A 13845-nucleotide genomic window follows, 5' to 3' on the forward strand; every position below is an offset into this window, starting at 1 on the left:
CCTGAATGTATAGTTCTGCCATTGTCGTGGACACAGTTATAACCTGGCTCTGCCTCTCTGCCAGCCCTTTGTGCTGCACCCACTGGACCCACTGTCTGTGTCTGATGAATTATCAACTGAGAAATCTGATGGATCCTCATTTGGCTCTGACCCTGATGTTTTGTTAACTCTTGTGATAATTTCTTTTGACAGAGTGCGATAATAGGCACCATCTCCAACCTGGATCCATGTTACGTAAACTTTTGTAACAATAGTAGGTGCAATACATTGTTTCATGCAAAGGGGCAGCCATTTGTGCCCTTGTGATCACTGGGTCATTTTACCACGATTCACGGTTCTTTGCCTGACTGTGAGAATTTTATTGTATAAATGTGTGATTTTACCACACACTACATGCTTGCAGTCACCAATAATGTCTTGTGACGTCCATGAACACTGATCCTAATTTATCATGCTCACGTCTGAGGAATATAGGTGGACTACATTTTAGCAATACAGGCACACATCTGAGCTTTCACAGACAATGCTGTGTCTGTGAGGGCTAAGGTTGCATGCGGCCTGAAACTCAGCATGAGTGCATGATTGCAATTCTGACCTCTATCCAGTGACACAAGGCTGTTGGTGCACTTAAAAACGCACGCTGCGCCAAATTCTGCATCCAACACAAATGACTGATATTGGTTTAACTATGATGTATGTCTCCTTTTGATTTTTCTTTCAGATATATCATCAGTTGCAAATTGTACGTTACAAATCCACCCCCACTTAAGCACACCTTAGGGCGTGTGCCTACACTTCACCTGTTTAAGTTCACCTCCAGCCCTAACAGCACTGGCACTAAATAAAGCCACATTAAACAGAGTTGATTGGCTGAAACACCTAGACCACTTTTGAGCACTTTCGAATGTGTGGGTTCATTTTTTCTCTTCCGCATCCACCTGTGTTTTTAATCCTACCCAGGAACTCATTATTAAAAATTATCCAGATCTGACAGAGTATCCTGGGGGCAGTTTTACGGTTCCCATTCACTAAATTCACCTATTCACCAAAAACATCCCGCTGTGCTTCACTCAGGTGTCGCAGCACACCTAGGAGACATTCGACCCCCTAGGTGGGTGAGGTTTCATTAAAAAACAAATTGTTTATTCTCTGTGAGACTACTCAATGCTAACAGGATGCCTGTTTATTTATATGCCATTGAGCTTATTTTTTTGTTTGTTGTAATAAATTATACCCTATACCTCTACAGACCCTGCATACCGCATCTAAAATATTAGTATAATAATTCAGCATTCCACATTTTACATAATTCAAAATTAATTAAACAATTAATAATCAATTAAAAATAAATTATTAGCTAATTATTACTTTCTTTCCCACCCTAGACCTGTATTAACCGAGGAGAAACTGAAGGAAAATAAATAAGTATTCCATAAATTGCATAATTTAAATCAATCATATAACTAATTAATAATTAATATTTATTTATTAATTAATAATTACTGAACTTACTTCCCACCCTATCGCCCTACAAATGCAACAACCCATTATAACATTATAAATTACTATAGTAAAGCATATAAAAATTCTAAATCACTTAAAATTACAAGCTATATTTATATAAACAATAGTAGAACATACAATCAATATATCAACTAAAACACATTAAAATAATTAGAAAATGATACTTTTTACCACTATATTATTTAAAACAATATTAAAAATGTTGATATTATTAAAAAAGATATTTCTTACCTACAAAAACAATGTTCTTGTCAAGGATATTTTTGCATCATGAAATATGTGTATCATGATATTTATTTGCTGATATTTCTGCCTCCCAATATTTTTTATCTGATATTTTGTCGAAACACTGGAGACTCCGCATTGGGTGGAGAATTCCACACATCCAAAAATCAAACATGACTATGTTTTTATGTGCAGAGTTCTCCGCTTCAACTGCAAAGGCTCTGCACTCATAAACTAAGGGTCTTATTATGAGTTTGACGGTCCAACCACCCAAAATCTGCAGCCGCCAGAAGCCCACAGCACTGGTAGTCTTTAGACAGCCGTATTAAGAGTTGACCACAGTGCCGGTGGTGTGGCTGCGGAGAACTTGAGGTGGTGGTGAGTATTTTTCTATATGTATCGATGTTTGTGTGAACCTTTCAAATGCATATGTGTAGAATGCTCACATATGCATGATACATGTAGAAAAATACCACCTACCCATTGCCAGAGTCTGGCCCAAATGTGGGCAGTCCAAAGAATGGGTATATGGTACAAAAAGGACTCACCTGTACCTCATACAAACAGGGTTGTATTCTTCAGGGTGAAGATGCTGCTGTGAAGGGGGGGCCTGAAGAAAGGGGTCCACGTAGAACTCTGCCTGGAAGAACAGGAGAGGGGTGAGTATGCACTCAAATCCTTTGTTACTGTTGACTCGAAATTGGCGGTTGTATGGCCACAGTTGGCTGATAGAAAAGTCAACTTGTAATACGGATGGCTGTGGAGCTCCTCAGTACTGCCCTATGGCAGCTCCCTCTCCCCGACTGTGAACCCGGTGGTCGCCAGTGTTGGTGGTTCAGCCGCAGTCTTCGCAATAGCCAGCCACCCAACTTGTAATATAGTGATCGACCTGCAGAGCTTGCCGCATTCGGACCGCCGGTATAGGGTTGTTCACGTACAGCCAAACTCATAGCAAGGCCCTTAGTATTAAAATTTAGTTTTGTGAATTCCAAAACAAACATAAACTTTCACAAATGTGGAAGTATACCTTCCTGAATCGGGCCCTCGTTCTCCATTGTTGCTGTATTATTAAGCACAATGACAATAGGTATACTGGCAGATCTTGTAAAAAATTAATATAAAGAGTTATTAAAGTGTAGTTACTGCCTATGACCCTAGTGTTCACAAACATTTAAAACAATACAGAAAACAGAATAGCAAATGATTGATAACTTACTTGGTAACCTACAAAAGGAGAGGAAGGTGCTGCGAAGCTTAAAGAGTACCCTTTACTTCACATAGGAAGTCAACCCTACACCTCTGATTCACGGTTAGTGGTGTTGCTCACCCAAAACGGGGCCCAAGGCTCATCGCTAAATGGGGAGAAGAACCTTGGGTGACGAGAGGCCTTTCAATGTCTGACCCCAATTGAAGGTATCCCGGCTCAGATTGCACATAAAGAGTGACCCTGAACAACACCACATTGTAAATGTGAGGGGACCCCAAGGATCTTGGGCTTCACAAATAGAAAGATTGACTTTCGGGGACAAAGGGACAATCATGGGGATGGCACTGCTGCACGTCTCCTCAGCAGAGTTGCTAAGGGTTGTTTGACGACTGGTGCTATTATACAGTTAAAGGTGCAGTTAAAGGTACACAAATCATCTTCTAGTGATTGTTAGGTTTTCACTGAGTCTGGTTTCAATGTTTCTGCCCGTGTACTTTTTTATGTTGAGCCTTCTACATTTGCAATTTTGTTGTTTATCAACAGATCCCCAGCATTTCAACATCTGGCACTTCTGGTGCCATTGAGATCCAGGTAGAAACTGACTCATTTCTGCCATAGAGTCAAATACTTCTGAAACCTGGTTAATCCTGCGTCGAATACCATCCAGTATGAAACACCAGATTCACAGCTTATCCATATTGACAGACAAAATGTAACACTCATTTGAACTCATTTATATACAATTCAAGAGAAATAAGTTCATTATTTAAGAGATGATAGGAAAAGCTGCCAATATTGCTGATGGCGATGTATTCATTAACACTCATTCTGCTTAAGCTATATAATTCCTAATTATAATGTGACATCCTTTATCTCTCCCATGGAATATCCGTTCAAACATATAAAATGATTATTTAAATTCTGAATTTATGATGATCATGGGCTGCAATCAAGATTGTTTACATCATTATTTCTTCTTTGACCTGTTAGTAGCAGCATGTTTAACATGCATAACATTCAGAAAACGTGCGTGTGGAAGCATATCTTTACTAGGACATATCCTTATCGGAGGCAGCTGTGAACCTTTCTGGGAAATATACAAAAAAATGAATTTAACATATATAAAACACATAACATTTACCTTAAACATGTGACATAAACCAGTTCCCCAAAAATGTAAGAGTAGGAATCCAATTAAATGCAATTGCATCTAAATTGTTTTTATGATGTTTTGATAAATTAAACTATTAAGTAGAGTTTGCTTCTTTTTCTGCTAATCTGGAAGATGTTTTAGATGTACTTTTGTTTTCCTGATGTATTTTTTGGTGTGAGCTAAATTTTTGTTTCATTTTGTCAGTAATGAGCATTAAAGGCAGGGGAGAACTACGTTTTCTTAGCATGATTTCTGAATGCCGCCCTTGAGAACAGATAGTCACTGGCCTACGGGCCCCAGTGAAGGAAGGTGCTTATCTCCTTGCTTTCTGTATACTAGCAGACCCACGAGTTACTTTAGAAAGTCTTGTATTAAAGTACGCACAGTTGTGTTACTGTGCGCACAATCCTGAAACAAAATGCTCCAAAGCAGAAAACATGATGGGAAAAGGAGCTATGTTCATCTCACATTTTTGGGAGACCAAAACAAGTGAAAAGCATCAAACCACAAAAGGCAGCTTATTTGCCCGTGCTAATAATTTATTCTGCAAAGTATTTGATGGTATCATCCATAGTGATCCAGAAACGAGCATTTGTTATTCCATTTGAAGTATTACAGCACATGGGTTAGTGAAATACCAACTTGAAGTTTCATTTAACTTGTTCATGTCTAATGCGCTCCGGAAAAGTGCCTCATTTACAATATTTAGAGGTACAGCAGTGCAGCAAGCCATCCTTCTGCGCTGCCGTGCATCAAAAGAAAAGGGTCAGAATGCACCATATCTACAAGATAGGTGCATTCCTCTTTTTTTCTCCTGCGCTGGCGCACAATGGGCTGCTATACGCCAACGCCGGCACACCTTGCTGCATAGGGATAGGGTGCCTGTTTTGTTGGGGTTATTACTTTTTTTTGTAGGAATAGGCATGTTCCTGCACAAAAACAGTCACAAGAGCAGTTTTCCTCTTTCTATGTGTGCTGCATAATGCAGCACACATAGAAAAGAGAAACATGAGGAGAAATACAAGTTTTTCTCCTCGTTGCTCCTTCCTTACACCTCCCCTGCGGAGATGTCGGAATATGGTTTACTAAACCTTGTAAATCTGGAATGCATCAAGTTCCATGAATGTTGCGTGAGAACACCCACAGCAACTCCCCAGCAGAGTAATGTGTGAAAGGGGAACATATTTACAAGGCCATAAAAAGCCACGCAGAGTGGCTTACATAGCCTGTAAACATAGGCGGTTCCTCTTTGAGGGAAAAAGGTCATCGCCCCCGTTTATTTATTGTCCCCATATTTAAAAAGTTAAATAATTTGAAATGCAATTAGAGTCTACTGTCTATATGTTTTTCCCCCAGCCATAGTCCTTTTTTATTTAAGTTGCCCTGCCATGGGCGGGTCTGGTGCACAAGCAGATGCCAATCGTGAGTGTGCACTTTGTTTGCCGGAGTTGGAGCTTAATTGTGGCAGCAGGAGAAGACAAGCTGGCTGGGTCGGAGCTGCACTTAATTGCAGTGTTAGTGCGCATGTTGGGTTGGATGAGTGTCTTTCAACGGCCAACCCGACATGCACACTTAATACCTCTCCTATCTAAACACCTAGAGAGCTGGGTATTACAGCTCGAGCCTCCCCTGTCTCAGAAGGAGTGCGGCTTTAGCCTGCTCAGGCCAATCCTTATACTGATGGGAGCAGTGTCTGGATCAGCTCATGAGAGGTGATTACGGCAATCAGCATGGGCCAGCAGTCAACGTGGATGATGGACTTTCTGTAGGATGGATGTCATGTGCAGGGACTTCCCACTCCGGGCCTCAACTTCACAATAGGTTTAGCCTCAGGCTCTGTCTTGTATTTTAAGCAAGGTTGTGTGTTTTTAATGGGGGCATTTTGGGAGCCCAGCTCAAGCATGGGTTTTGGGAGCCAGACGGGGCTCATGGCTCGTGCTCGATGCCCGTGGGTGTGCCTGTCGATGACACACCCACATGCCTTTTTTTCCACTTTCTTGCAGACTCTGCATGTGTGGATTTGTATGTGTGTGCATGTGTTGAGTCTGTGTATTGGGTATGTGAGCGGGTCCCACAAGGGTCTGGGATTTCTGCCCACCACTTTAGGGGGGCACCAGCCACTACTGCTTGTCAATATGGCAGGTGTGCTGTGCCACCGGTGCATCAAAAAGGTTTGGCACAGGCGGCGCAATGGGCTTGCAAATAAGCTCCTTAGGGCTTCATTTCTGGCATTTTGGTGTAGGGCAGTTTAGCAAGGTATTCTGCTGTGCTGCGCTGCGCTATGTCAAAGTGAAAGGCACAGGAATGAATCATATTTAAGCAATATGGTGCACTCCTTCATTTCTGCCTGTGCTGGTGCCATTTTGACAGCCTAACACCAATGTAGGCACCCTTGCATCATGGACAGATGAAAAAACTAGGAGAAATTAACATATTTCTCATTGTTATGCCTCACCTCGGTAGGCATATGGATTTGACTCCTTCCCAGGTTCACATCACTTTGTAAATCTGGGGCAGCATCAAATTCCATGGGAAATCCCACCACAACACCCATGGAATGCCTCCCGGGCGAAGGTTAAGGGGGCACAGCGATTTGCACTGTGTTGCCTCACTCATGATTTATGAGACCACTCAAAGCCAAGCAGGGTGGCTTTGCGTTGCTTGATAAATCTTTAAGAGAGCCCTGCGTCATGCATATACTACTTTACGTGGTGCAAAAGTGATGCTGGGCTCTCATAAATTAGCCCCTAATTATGTATAATGTACATTTCATTTTGTTGAATCAAGGTGTGGATTACATTTTATTGTGCTTGTGCTAGCAGACATCCCCAGCACATTAAATTCTTGTGTTATTTACTGGCTAGTTTGCTCTCTGAAAGGAGTCTTAAACACTGTGAGAAAGAGAAAGGTAATCAGAAAAGAGAGGGTTCCTGTGTATGTGATGTTCCTTTGGTAAATGATGCCTGTATGGAAAATATGCTGGGCCTGAGTCACAAACTGCATTTTGGAGTACATAAATGAGAAATCCAGGAGTAATAATTACTTACTTCAAAATACAGGTCACAGACCTTCACCTGCATATCACCATCTCCCCCTCTTTTCTCCATCTTTTCCATTTAGAGTTCTCATACATTTGATAGGATCTGCACACATAGGTATCGGTTTATGAAGTAAATGGGAAAGGTGCAAAATGGAGAGACTGAAAAATGGGGGATTACTACTAAATATGTGGGGCTTATGGAAGTTAAAGGAGAGGTTTAGGAAAGTCCATGCTAATACAAAAACACATGCACAAAAGAATAGGAGAACTGGTACTCACAAAAACCACTTAATTTCTGCTGCAGCTCTAATAGTTACAAAATATGCTCAAATGTACTCCTTTCAAATCCGTGGAGTAAGTTATGTGCCACTCATCACCATCCAGTGGTAAGCAAGACACTCAGATAGAAAACAGTAAAAGCAGCAAGTAACACTAAGGAATAACAGGAAAATTACAGTAATTTTTTCACCACTTTAACTTTTTTTTGTTAAAGTACAAGGTAATGTATGTAACTAATAAAGTTATGTATTCATTTTTCAAAATGTAAAACTTAAGAAATGTCTTCAAAAACATATTACACCAAGGTTCTCGACACATGGAACATAACTACTATTATAAGGGGACAGGGAGAGAAGATTTCAATCAATCAAGTGTCTTGTATAGTGCAACTACTCACCTGTAAGGGTCTCAATGTGCTTGGGGGGACTACTGATCTGTCAAAGGCACTGTGGTTCAGTCGAACAGCCAGGTCTTGAGGTCCTTCCTGAATTGGGGTAGTGACTGTGATTGCCTGATGTGGAGAGGCAGGGTGTTGCAGGTCTTCTGCTGTGAGGTAGGAGAAGGATCTTCCCCCGGCCATGGTCTTGCAGATACGTGGGATGGCAGCCAGGGCCAGTTGTGCAGAGCAGAGGTCTCTGGTGGGTGCCTGGAATGCGAAGCAGTGGTTGAGGTATGAAGGTCCCCCATCATGTAGGGCTTTGTAAGCATGTGTTAGGTGCTTGAAGGTGATTCTTTGGTTGTCTGGGAGCCAGTGGTGGTCTCTCAGGTGGCTGGTGATGTGGCTGTGGTGGAGTGCTTTGCCATAGTCAAGTCTGCCGCAGATGAGGTCGTGGGTGAACATCTTTCTGGACTTGGTGGGGATCCGCTTGAAGATCTTTTGGAGCAGAGGTAGTGTGCAGAAGCAGAATGATGAGACGGCATTGATCTGGTGGATGGTGGTGAGCGAGGAGTCCAAGATGATGCTGAGGTTTTGTGCATGGTCTGGGGGTGTGTTGCCGTAGTCGAGTCTTCTGCAGATGAGTTCGTGGGTGACCATCTTTCTGGACTCGGTGGGGATACACTTGAAGATCTTTTGAAGCAGATGTAGTGTGTGGAAGCAGAATGATGAGACGGCATTGATCTGGCAGATCAAAGTGAGCGAGGAGTCCAAGATGATGCTGGGATTTTGTGCATGGTGTGGGGTTGTGGGGGGAGGAATCCAAGAGCTGCGGGCCGCCAGAAGTCGTCCCAGGCAGAGCCCAGGATGAGTACTTCAGCCATCTCTGAGTTTAGCTTGAGGCAGCTGTCCTTCATCCAGGTGGCAACAGCCTTCATCCCATTGTGGAAGTTGCTTTTGGTGACAGTGGGTTCGCTGGTGGGGGAGAGGTACAGATGGGTGTAATTGGCATATGAGACGATGTTGAGTCCCTGGTTCCTGACGTTGGCTGCGAGCGGGCCCATGTAGATGTTGAAGAGTGTGGTGCTCAGGGAGGAGCCCCGAGGCACTCGGCAGCTGATCTCTGTGGGTCCAGAGTGGAATGGTGGTAGTCTGACTCTTTGTTTTCGGACACAGTGTGGTAGGAATGGATCAATTCCAGGGCTTTGTTGTGGATGCCGGCGTCATGGAGTCTTGTGCATAGGGTTTGGAGGGAAACAGTGCCGAAGGTGGCCGAGAGGTCCAGGAGGATGAGGGCTGCAGTTTCGCTTCAGTCGAGGAGGGTGCGGATGTCATCTGTGGCGCCAAGGAGAGTCGTCTCGGTACTGTGGCTGATTCGGAAGCCGTATTGGGAGAGGTCCAGGATGTGGTTCGCTTTGATGAACTCAGAAAGTTGGGTGTTGATGGCCTTCTCGATGACCTTGGCTGGAAAGGGGAGAAGAGAGATGGGTCTGAAGTTTTCAAGGTTCTTCAGATCAGCAGAGGGTTTCTTCAGCAAGGAGTTGATCTCTGTGTGTTTCAAGTCTTCCGGCAATGTGGTGGAGTTGATGGAGCAGTTGATGGTGTGGCAAAGTTCAGGGGCAATGGAGGTGCCGGCTCTGTTGAAGATGTGGTACAGGCAGGTGTCTGAGGGTGCTCCCAGAGTGGATGCTTTTAATGATCTTGAGGGTATCTTCAGTGGTCTTCAGTGGTGAGGGGAGCCCTGCTGAGAAGGTAGCTGCAACCTAGGCTGGCTCCGGGCGCAGAATTCCACTCCCACTCCCGCTGACCGAATGCTATTCGGTCAACATGAGTGGGCCTGAGCTGGGAGCTTATGTGTGCGTCGAATGTAGCAGCTTCCGAAGCACCACCGGGACCGCTGAGGCACAGAGGGTCCTATGACTGGAAGTTTGGAAACCGCCAGCACAAGTGAGAGCTCATGAGGTCTAGGCAGGGCACCAAAGTCAAAGCCAGGGGCAAGGAGATGAGGTGAGAGGGGAATTTGAGGAGCTGGAGCCTTTCTGGCCTCTGTGTCTGTCCAGCTCAGCATGTGTCCAAAACGGCAGTAAAAACACCCACGTCATGTGATCACTGTATGCTGTGGTAGGTGGAGACAAAGCCAGTCACCCTGGCATTTAGGAGTTCACAACCAATCTACATGTGAAACTCATTCTAACACAGAGAACTGGGAGCAGGAGCTTGGTTCACCTAAATCCAGGACACAGTGATTTTAGTGACATGTTGAACAAAGGTATGTTATAACATATCACACAGTGGCTGCATGTGATCTGGCAGTGTTGCAACTAGCGCCTAACTTTGGGGGAGACTAACAATTCAAGCACTGGAAGTGGGGCCGAATTCAGACTTGTAGGGTGTCTTCCATTCTTGTGATACAATGGATAAAATAGAAGACTTTTTTGAGAATATATGTTGGATAGTATACTGTGAAGCACACTGACCCACTAACATTGGTTTCAGCATAACAGGATGTAATAACCGTTTACAGTAGGTTTAGGGTTCTAGGAATTTAAGTAGAACAAACAGTTAATGTTGGGTTTTCAAACACATTAAATTTGTTTATCTTTTAGAATTCAGAATCTAATTCTAGTTTCTTGTACAATTATTGGCAAATGGTGCATTATAAAACCCACTGGGCCATTAGTATTCAAAATTCTTTTTCAAGATATTTGGACTTCCTCCCTATACTGTCTCTATGAGGGGCTTCGAAATAAAGGGGTAAATCATGCAATTCAGGCACATTTGTTTGTTGTTTGTTCTAATGAATTAATGGAAATAATAAGTGAAATGGACTGCTCCTCTAACAAAGTGTCCTGGTGATATGGTGTAATTAAACAAAGAGGCACCAATGTGGGAAAAAACTAGTTTTTTTTTTGAAGGACAGAAGATTGAAGTACACTAGAGCACAGGAGGGAAAAACTACTGGGGCCATATTATCAAGAACGGCGCAATCATTATCGCCGCTTTAGCGGCAGGAAACTGCTGATAAAGCGGCGATAAGGGGCTTGATAATATGCCCTTTTTAGCACCGGACTGAGGATCACAACTAGACAGAATTACTGCGAGACTGGTTTGTGTTTTTATACTTATAGAGGCTTCAGCTATTTATTTTCGATGGGTTAGGCGCACCATGCTTCGTTCTCTGACAAACCCATTTCCGCACGCATTCCGTTAGACACTAGAGGCACTTTACGTTTCTATTTAGTTTAGCACTATGCTAATCCTGTTTTACGTTGTGGTGTCTCTTATGTTAGATACGCGAAGGACATTGAAACTTGCCAGTATGATATTGTCCCAGAACCAAGACACTTGTGAACTCACATGTCCAACTATTTAATTTCGCGTGTAGAGTTACATGTCACTTGTGTACTTACATGGCCAATTATTTCATTTCACGTGTGGATTAAGCGCATTGCACCAAGCCGACATCTGTAGGATTTCTCCTTTCTCATTGATTATGACACTGTTCTAAACTGAACCAGTTACATTATGAGATTAGCTGTGTTGGCATCAATATTATAGTGTGAACTGAGCACCTTTAATTGCACACATTGGCAAGATTATATATTTTGGCATCAAATGAAACATGCAATAGTGTGGACTTCCCATGTGTTCGTGTATTAACTTTTAATGTAACAGCAACTCTATTTTTTACTACTCCAACATGGCCGCTAAATACAAAATGTAATGTCCTATGTTTATGTTGTTGACCTGTCGTCTGATGCTATAAGACACTTATGTTTCGTGCACTGAGTACACGTGATCAAGACTGCGGATGCAGTTGAAACGCGTTGTGGTAGAATAAACCTGGTTGCAAACAAACTTGGATGGTGATTGTTTTGAGCCTGAGAGCGCAAGTATTTGTGAAGTGTTCGTGAGGATTATTGCCAGCGCACTCCGCTGGCGTGTGTGCCACCCTCCATTGGTGTCCGCTGTCCGGAAGGAGTATATATATATATATATATATATATATATATATATATATATATATATATATATATATATATATATATATATATATATATATATATATATTACCTACTGGCGGTCGCCAGTAGGTAGTCATAGTTAGGACCAAGTTTACATAGGAAGTGCATTTTTTGTTCTGCTTATAACTTTGGTGTCGTTTGATGAATCTTCATGAAATTTTCCAAACTAATTCTTTGTTCATATCAGCTCCTATGTTGAAAGTTTTCGGGTGATTTATCAAGAGGGGGCCGAGAAAAAAGGGGGGTCCCAAAACGTGTTTTCTCCATGTTAATTTCCATAGGAAACTTTAGACAAGGCTACAGGTCGAATGGGTGAACGGATTTACCCCAAATTTGGCAGGGAGAAGGGTCTTGGTCTAGAAAGCACGTTTTTGTTTATTTGGTGTAAATCCATTCAGTAGTTTTTGAGAAATATCGAAATTTACAGATATCGATATTTGGGAATTCTGCCTTCTGATTGGCTGAGGCGTTATGAGCTTGAGCTTGCTGCTTATTGGCTGTGAGCGGTTGCAACTAGGAAGTGTTGGCAGCCATTTTTTGATTCCGTTGAAGTGAGTAAGGGGAAAAAAGGGCAAAAAGAGTAGGAGAGAGGAGGGTAGGAGCGCTGTGAGGTCTGTGGGGTGGTTAGCGTGTGCTACACAGGGAGTGTGAAGCGATGTATTCACCCCTAGCGGTGTGAAAGTGCTGTTTTGACCAGAGTGAGATGGTGCTGAGGTTAGGTGCCAGTACACTCTGGGATGAAACAGTGAGCTGATTGCTGTAAACTAATGTGCTCTGGGCGCTGTAGCATACTGGCCACTGTAGAATAGCTGTGCAAGTGGTGTTAGTATGGATTTAGACTATAGCGGGAGTGGGAAGCAAACTACTCACTCCTACCAGTCTGAAGACTCAAATGGAGTATTTTAGCAAGCAGGAATAAAGAAGTAATCGTGAAGAATATAATGCAGAATGTTGCAATGCCACAGAAGACAAATGGTGAAATCAGGTGTGTTTAAGAAAGTGGCTGTGTGGGATAAAGCGATGGAGTCTACAAGTTATATCAAAAGTGTCTTTATTTAAGTGCCATAAATGGACCCACTGGTGCAAGAGCTAAGGCATCCAGCTGAGGCAAACTCCAACCGCTTCTGCTGTATTCAAACCTAAGCTCCTTCATCAGTTGATTCAACATTACATGTTACAGTTCCATGTGACATAAACAATACCTATTAGACATGAATGGCTCTAAATTGTAGAATGAAAATAAAGGTAGGATACTATTACCACACTGTGCCAACCAGTTCCTAAACAATGCCGTGTTTTTTTATCTTGATTGCCAGTTTGTGAGCAGAGGCTGAGGATGAGCTAATTTGTGTTAAAGGGCTTCATAGATAAGAGGCAGGCAGAGAGACGTGTGTACAAAGAATAGATATGGTTTCAAAATGGATGTCGGGTTTAGGCTAATTTAGCAAGTAAATAGCGTATTTGCATAGGCCAAACATCATCCATCCCTGGTTAGTGTGGAGAGGTAAGGGCCAATAATGAAAACAGAGTTCAAATGCCTAAGCATACTTAGAAAGTTATTATATGAAAATAGTTCAATTGAAGTGTATTACAAAATTTAATAGCAAAAAGTCAAAAAAGTTGGAAAAAATCAATCCAAGAATAAAGTGAATTTCTTACAAGTCTTGGTGATTGCAGTCCGGAAGTTCTTCAGCGGCTTGAGATGCGTAATGTTCCAAGAGGTGATTGTTGCCATTGTGTGAGAAAAGCGAAGTGATTCAATTCATATCCTCGAAGGGACAGTAATGTTCCTCGAATGTTGGAGTGGCAATTTGAATTGGCAGGCAATCTGCGATGTTGTCGAAGGTTGCACGTTGCAGGAGATCTTTCGCGGCTGCGCAGGAATCCCATTCCGCCAGGATACCTTTTTGCGTTGCATCCGCCATTGATCCACTGCCCGAACAATCAAGTTCATGGTTTTCAAGATACTCCATTATCTTCTGGATATCAGGAGCGTTTGCTGGGATGTTGGCAAGG

This window comes from Triturus cristatus, chromosome 5_1, assembly GCF_964204655.1.
Source record: "Triturus cristatus chromosome 5_1, aTriCri1.1, whole genome shotgun sequence".
In the NCBI taxonomy this organism is placed as follows: domain Eukaryota; kingdom Metazoa; phylum Chordata; class Amphibia; order Caudata; family Salamandridae; genus Triturus; species Triturus cristatus.